Source organism: Daktulosphaira vitifoliae, unplaced genomic scaffold (genome assembly GCF_025091365.1).
Source record: "Daktulosphaira vitifoliae isolate Bord-2020 unplaced genomic scaffold, ASM2509136v1 Scaffold_386, whole genome shotgun sequence".
Taxonomy (NCBI): Eukaryota; Metazoa; Arthropoda; class Insecta; order Hemiptera; family Phylloxeridae; genus Daktulosphaira; species Daktulosphaira vitifoliae.
The window spans coordinates 1-8,920 of NW_026099951.1; the positions used below are offsets into that span (position 1 = coordinate 1).

At 24.4% G+C, this 8,920-nt stretch overlaps 1 long non-coding RNA gene across 1 annotated transcript; it reads left to right on the plus strand.

Annotated features, from left to right (window-relative positions):
- Positions 1–27: 27 nt before the first annotated feature.
- On the plus strand, positions 28–7,568 carry LOC126909440 (uncharacterized). Its single transcript, XR_007705040.1, has 3 exons — positions 28–168; positions 7,327–7,400; positions 7,474–7,568. It is a non-coding gene; the product is annotated as an uncharacterized LOC126909440 (long non-coding RNA).
- The last annotated feature ends 1,352 nt before the right edge of the window (positions 7,569–8,920 follow it).

The following is an 8,920-nucleotide window of genomic DNA, read 5'->3' on the forward strand; positions in this document are numbered from 1 at the left end:
TAAATATGATAATTTTATATTTAAAGAGCGAGGGACTTAACGTATTTCAAATAAACCTCTTTGAATACTTGATAACGGATTGTGATTGTGGTAGATCCATTGAAAAAGTACAATATGCATTATTTTGTCATGATATCGAAGAGGCTTACAATGATTATAACCTTGATGGTAATTTATAATTAATATAATTTTTAGCTTTAGATTTACTGACACGATTTTTTCAATATATTCGCCAATTAATATACTTTGTTTAGTTTTAAATTTATTTAGAATATAAAAAAAAAACTCAACCCAGTAGAGTGGGGTCGCGGCGCAGTGGTGACGTGGCATTGTTAGGTCTAGTATAGATTTAATCTGGCAGTGATTAAAATCACTATCTATAAAAACGCTTCGATGTAAATCTGTAGATAGTGTTTAATTTTAAGAAATTGGTGGATTACTACAAAAGCAACGTGATATCCTAATTCCTTATTTGTATCCTTATTACATGTTTTATGATTTATAAGTGTAATATATGTATAAATATTTATTATAGCAATTAAGTATAGTATAAAATTGATATTCAATAATTTAGTAGTGTATTTTTTACGAGAAATTATAAAAAATTATAAAGTAGTTAAAACTTTTATGGCAAACGCATATAAAAGTTAAATTTCTTGTTGCAATATTTAAAAAAAAAAATTTGTATGTTATTTATAAATAAATTTACTGGTCTACAAGCAATTTTCATCCGAGACCAAAATATACTTTTTTAAATCCATTTTTGCGCCAATTTCAAATCTGCAATTAAAGATTCGCATATGGCCTAAATAATAACAAAGTCCTTCTAATTAATATAACAAATATTTATGTTTGATTATTATTTTAAGTCTGGATTAATCAATACATATAATTTAATTACGGATAAGTTGAAAAAGTTCTACTTTCTATACGCATTTTAAGGTTTGAACCCTCCTGTAAAAAGAAAAATTATCCGATTTAAAAAAAATATATGTCTAATGAAAGAAGTATATAAATAGAATTTCTCATTACAAAATTATACTGAAACAATACATTTTTCAAAAATTTATAGAAATATTAAGTTAAAAATGTAAAAAATGAAATTGGGAATTTAAGCACAAAAATAGCATACGGTAGTCATTTTCACCGTTAAGACAACATAAAGTCCTATTTTTTTTTTCCATATTACATTAGGCTTAATTAAAGTTTATGCATAAAAGTGTCAGTATTTCAGGAATACTTTCAAATGTTAAGTCGATAAAGTTAATTTTTTTGAAAAAGTTGTAATTGTGTATCCCTCTTGTAAAAGAAAAAGGTCAAATTTATAAAAAAATTTTTTCAAAATAATATTTTAATTGATATAGATTCGTGAATCTAAAAAAAAATGTATATTAATTTGGTCTTTTTTAAAAAACTTATGGCAGTTTGAAATAAAAACAAAAAACCAGCACAGTAAAAAATAAAATCGAGTATTTTCACACTAAAGTCCGAATTTTATTTTTTCCATAATAAAGTATATTACATTAACTTTAATTTAAGATATACATAAAAGTGTCAGTATTTCCGGAACCCTTTCAAAAGTTAATTTTTATTGGAAAAGTTTCTATTATGAAACCCCCCTGTGTGCATGTAAAACATGGTCCGATTAAAAAAAAACAGTATGTCGAATGTAAGGTGTATATAAATACTACTTTTCATAAAAAAATTGTATTGATCCATACGGCTTTCAAAAAGCATAGAAATATAAATTTAAAAATGTGAAATACAAAATCGAGAATTTTCACACAAAAATAGCATTCAGTAGCCATTTTAACCGTGAAGACAAAATAAAGTCCGAATTTTTTTTTTTCCATGATAAAGTATATTACGTTAGTTTTAATTTAAGATATATATAAAAGTGTCAGACTTTCCGGAACATTTTCAAAAGTCAAGTCTTCAACTAGATTTGATTTGTGATCTTTTGACGTATCTTTATAATCAAACGTTTTCTACACTATAAATCAAAATTTTCACTTCATACAAAAAAAATGTATATTGATTTGGTAATTTTTAAAAAAGTTATGCCAATTTGAAATAAAAACAAAAAACCAGCACAGTAAAAAATAAAATCGAGTATTTTCACACAAAAGTCCGAAATTGTTTTTTCCATAATATAGTATATTACATTAGCTTTAATTTAAAATATATATAAAAGTGTCAGACTTTCCGGAACACTTTCAAAAGTTAATTTGAAAAAGTTAATTTCTTGTGAAAAAGTTATCATTTTTAATCCCCCTCTATGGTCAGGTAAAGGGTCAGATTAATTAAAAAAATATATCCAAAGAAAGGCTAAGACATCATGCATCTATACAGAACAAATTATATTGATCCATACATTTTTTAAAAAACTATAACATTATAAAGTTAAAAATATAAAAATGAATTTATTACAAAAAACATATTTTTTTTATTAACTTTGATATCTGTTTTCACCGTGAAGACATATAAAGTGCGAAAAATTTTTTTTCCATAATAAAGCATATTTCATTATCTTTAATTTAAAATATATATATAAGTGTCAGACTTTCTGGATCACTTTCAAAAGTTAATTTGAAAAAATTCTACTTTCAATATGCATTTTTAAGATTTGAACCCCCCTCGTATATAGGAAAATGGTTCGATTTAAAAAAATAGTATGTCGAATGAAAGATGTATATAAACACTACTTCTCATGAAAAAATTGTGTTGATCCATACATTTTACAAAAAGTTATAGCAAAATAAAGTTAAAATGTAAAATACAAAATCGAGAATTTTCACACAAAAATAGCATTCGGTAGCCATTTTCACCGTGAAGACAAAATAAAGTCCGAAATTTTTTTTTTCTATGATAAAGTATTTTACATTAGCTTTAATTTAAGATGTTTATTTAAAAGTGTCAGACTTTCTGGAACACTTTCAAAAGTCAAGACTTCAACTAGATTCGATTTGTGATCTTTTGACGTATTTTTATAATCAATCGTTTTCTACACTATAAATCAAAATTTTTTCTTCATACAAAGTTAACTTTTGTTTCGTATGAATCAGCTAGACCGTAGAATGTTTAGTTTTGCACCGCACTAGAATGCCGTTTACCTTAAGTCTGTTTAAATCACTATTATTCTAGCAGGAGGATGACCGCTAATCGCACATCTAATAAGTAACGAGAGTAGACAATAATTAATGGCACGTAATGGTGGATAAGAACAGACGGCAGAAAACCGACTATAGCAGTGTAGTTATTTAACCATAAAATGTTGTTTTTATGTGTACATACGAGTCACTAAGGTTTTTCTAATTTGGTAAATTTGAATTATTATATTTTAATTGTAAACATATGACAGAATAATGATATTTCTATAGTGTAGATAAGATGTTAGTACTTTTCAGTCAGTGGTTTTTAAACTACAGACATGGATTTAAACTTAACTGTTCAGCGCAAATATGCGTACGATGACATGTACCAAACGGGTGTAGTAATGTTATACTGCAGTGCGCGACTAGTGACATATACTTATTTGCTATTAAAACTCATTAGTAAAATATGAATATATTTCATGTTTGTATTAACATCAAGTCAAAATTTTATGGTAGTGTAACTATGTAAACTAATACTATGAAGAGATTACTATTAAGAAAATTTTTTTCGTATTTTTAAATAATTTTTTAGCTTAGATGCAAAGCTGAGAAGGTATTAATTTTACAATGATGTATTTTTTTTTGTCTGTTACCACTATAAATCAGTTCTCACTGGACCGATTTTGATGAACAATAAGTAAAAAACTTACAAATAGTATTTAGTCGAAGACATTACCATAAAAAATTGAAAAAATTTCCCTCGTTCCCCATAAATGAGTGAAACCTCCAAAAAAATTACAAATTTAAAATCGCTAATCTTCAAATTTTTTAAAAATTTTTTTTTTTTAAAAGTGCCATAAAATGAACATATCAACAAAATTCTTTTTTATATAGATCTATAATATCATTATCTTTCATTTGGCATATTTTTTTTATAAATCTGACACTTTACTTGACCACAGGGGTGGATTCTTTTAGTCTAGAATTAAGCTTCGATGCAAAGCTAAATTTTATTTATAAATCATTTTACTATGATGTGTTTTATTATTTTTTTTTTTGTGTCTATTACCACTTTTTCTCAGCTCTCACCAAACTGATTTCTTACAATGATACGTCAAAAGATCACAAATCATAACTATTCGAAGCCATTTTTCTCAAAAACTGAAAAAATTTTCCTCGTTCCCCGTAAAGGGAAAAAATCACCAAAAAAATTACTAATTACTAAAATTACTAATAATTTTATTTACATTTTTTAATTCGAAATGTATCAATTTTTTCTACTTAAAACTAATAAAACTTTTTCAAAAAAGACTAAATCAATATAATTTTTTTTGTAAATGTATAATGACTTTACCTATCATCTGGTATATTTTTTTAATAAATCTGACCCTTTACCTGGCCATAGAGTAGGATTAAAAATGATAACTTTTTCACAAAAAATTAACTTTTTCAACTTAAATTTTGAAAATGTTCCGGAAATACTGACATTTTTATATATATCTTAAATTAAAGCTTATGTAATATACTTTAATTTGAAAAAATATAATTTGACCCTGGATTTGTCTTTATGGTTAATAGGACTGACGTATTAAAAAAATATGATATTTTTATGATAAAAATTCTTGATTTTATAATTTTTATTTTAGCTTCGATGATAAGTTGAGAAGGTTTTACTATGATATGTTTTTTTTTTTTTGTGTCTGTTACCACTTTTTTCATTTCTCACCGAACGGATTTTTTTCAACAATACGTCAAAACAAATCGTATCTAGTCGAAGACATTACCTCCAAAAAAATTTAAAATTTAAAAATCGCTAATTTTCGTAATTTTTTCAATTTTTTTTACTTAAAAGTGCCATAACTTTTTCAAAAATGAACAAATCAATATAATTCTTTTTTATATAGAGGTATAATATCAATACATTTCATTTGGTATATTTTTTTCATAAATTTAACCCTTAACCTGCCCACAAGAGGGGATTTAAAATGACAACTTTTTTACAAAAAATTAATTTTTTTAACTTAAATTTTGAAAATGTTCCGGAAGGTCTGACACTTTTATATATATCTTAAATTAAAGCTAATGTAATATAATTTAATATGAAAAAAAAAATTTTACCTCTGGACTTTTTTCATGATGAAAATGGCTGCCGAATTTTTTTTTTGTGTGAAAATTCTCTATTTTATAATTTACATTTTTCACTTTAAAATGCTATAACTTTTTAAAAAATGTATGTATCAATACAATTTTTACATGAGAAGTAGTATTTGTATACATCTTTCATTCGAAATACTTTTTTTTTAAATCAAACTATTTTCCTATATACGGGGTGGCTTCAAATTTAAAAATGCATATAGAAAGTAGAACTTCTTCAACTTAATTTTTGGAAGTGTTCCGGAAATACTGACACTTTTATGTATATCTTAAAATAAAGTTAATGTAATATACTTTATTATGGAAAAAAAAAAATTCGGACTTTTATTTGTCTTCGTGGTGAAAATGACTTTCGAATGCTATTTTCATGTGAAAATTCTCGATTTTATTTTTTACATTTTTAACTTTATAATGCTATAACTTATTGAAAAATGTATGGATCAACTCAATTTTTTTATGAGAAATAGAATTTTTTAATAATCCCTTTTTCTTTCAGGATATTAATAAAAAAATAGGAGATCATGTAGCTTTTGCAATAATCCACAAATTTTTTTAAATTAAACACTATTTAAAGATTTGCATCAAAGCGTTTTTATTTTTGATAGTGATTTTAATCATTGTCAGATATCATTATACTTGATCCAACTAACTATGCCGCGACCCCCCTGTTCTGGGTTTTGTTTTTAACTTTATGTTGCAATAACTTTTTAAAACATATTTAGATCAATACAATTTTTTCATGAGAAATACTATTTATATACTTCTCTCATTTGACCTATTTTTTATTTAAATTGGACGATTTCCCTTTATACAAAAGGTAGTTCTATCCTTTAAATATGCGTATAGAAAGTAGAACTTTATCAACTTAACATTTGAAAACAGCGCAAAAAGTTGAAAAAGAAAAGTCTATTTTTTCTTCTAAACTTAGTTCCATGTAGTCCAGTGTATTTATTCATAAGTAACATACAGTTTTTATTGAAAAGTATTGCGTCAAGCCTTTAAATTTTTATCCGCGTTANATTCATAAGTAACATACAGTTTTTATTGAAAAGTATTGCGTCAAGCCTTTAAATTTTTATCCGCGTTAAAAATAAAAAAGTATATAACAACTTTATTATTTTTATAATTTCTCCGTAATAATTACAATATTAAATTATTGAATATCATTTTTATACTAAATTTAATTATTATTTTATTATTATTAAGTAATAATTATTATTAATAATAAAAGAAATAAGTTATTGTTGCTTATGAAATAATCTACCAATTTCTTAGAATTAAACACTATCTACAGATTTTCATCGAATCGTTTCTTATGATAGTAATGTTAATCACTGTTAGATATTATCTATACTTGCCCCGTCCACACTGTGCTTCAACCCTACTGTGCTACCGTTTTTTATTCTTATTTTTTTTCAAAAAATATTATATTGATGATGTTTAATTTTCAATTTTTTTTTTTTAATCCTGTTGTGGTCCTATAATACATTATCTCGAAAAATACGATAATCGAGTGTCATGATTGGCCACGGTTGGCTGTAAAGTATATTTTACATTATAATTTAATTTATAAAGTTTCAGTTTATCCGTACATACTCGTAATACGAAAATGTTTTTTTTTATGATATGTGTAACCTTTTANTGGTGCTCTCTCAGAACATTTAACCTAGAACTACCATTAGTATTTATACTACTACACTGAGTTTTTGCATCCTAATTTTTATTAAATATTACAGCATTATGCAATTCCGAACAACAAAAGTTTACAAATGTTATCCTGTGTAACTGAATTTTTCTTATATTCTAAAATAATACTAAAAATTTAATTTTCTTTGAAATAGAAAAAGTTGAAAAATTATTTTATTAACGTATTTCCATTAAATTTTACAAACCTAATCTCTTTAAACACCCTACAACTGATTTTAAAAATTACGTGTTAATAAATTTGAATGTAATAAGATATGATGAAAACTTTTTCTTGAATCACATTTTTATATTTTCATTGTGTTTTGAGAAAAATTATTAATAAAACATGAAATTTTAAATACACTCTATTTAAGATATTCATATTTTATAGATGAAATAAGTGTAAGAATTTTCAAGATTTTGAATTTTTTGGTTAGAATTAAAAAGAGAGGCGATGACAAAAGAGTAAAATCACATAATAATTAGTTTATTAGCCTTTATATATGACTTATTTATTAAATTATTTTTTATTCATTAGGTTGAAAAACTTGATATAAATGAGGTTCAAATAATCTCGAATAAATTTAGTAATATTGATACAGACAACAATGGCTTGATACTTAAGGAACAATGCATTACATTGATTGATTNGGAACAATGCATTACATTGGTTGAATCTATTGGTTACTGTCATTCTAGTAGTGGATTCGTAATTATAAATTTATTTAAAAATATTCATAATTATGTACATACAAGATACATTGCATATGATTTTTTCTCTCTACACAAAAATAGTACAGCCAAAATTGATTTTGAAAAAATAATAATAAATAAGATCATAAAAATATATGCACACGAATTATGACCAAAAATATTCAGTGTTCCTCACAATAATTTTACATATATTTTTATTCTCAATTTTTAATAAATCTCACAACAAGAAAATTATAGTTACGTTAACTTTTCTGAATTAGAACTTAGCCAACTTTACTTATCACAAAATACAATTTAAGAGATCATAAAGTAAATTTTATACAGTGCAATTTATTAAATATTTTTTGTAAAATAATGATTTTTTCATAAAAAAGTATAGAATAAAATTAAATTTTTTAGCTTTGATGCAAAGCTGAGATGGTATTAATTTTACTACGACGTTTTTTTTTATTATTATTATTTTTTTTTGTCTGTTACCACTTTTTCTCAGGTCTCACAGGATTGATTTCTTTCAACGATACGTCAAAGATCACAAATCGTATCTAGTTGATGATATTACCCTCAAAATTGAATAAATTTCTCTTGATCCCCGTAAATGGCGGAAATCTCCAAAAAATCACAATTTTCAAAATTGCTAATTTTCGAAATTTTTTTACTTAAAACTGCCATAAATTTTTTAAAAATGACCAAATCAATATAATTTTTTTTATAGATTAATGAGGTATTTACTTATTATTTGGAATATTTTTTTTATAAATTTGTCTCTTTACCTTTACAAGGGGGGATTCAGAAACATTTTCTGAACTTTTTTTGAAAGTGTAAATAAGTGAAATACTGACTCTTTTATATATACCTTAAATTAAAGCTAATGTAATATGTTTTATTATGAAAAAATAAAATTTTGGACTTTACTTTGTCTTCATGGTGAGAATGGCTATCATACGCTTTTTTGTGTTAAAATTCTCGATTTTATATTTTACATTTTTAAATTTATATTTCTATGCTTTTTGAAAGCCGTATGGATCAATACAATTTTTTTATGAGAAATAATTTTTAAATACTTCTTTCATTCATCATATTTTTTTTTAAGTCGGACCATTTCCCTTAATACAGGGGTAGTTCAAAACTTAAAAATGCATATAGAAAGTAGAACTTTTTCAACTTAATTTTTAGAAGTTTTCCAGAAATACTGACACTTTTATATACATATCTATTTATATAAATTTAAAGGTTATATTATATACTTTGATATGATATTACAAGTAGGCAAT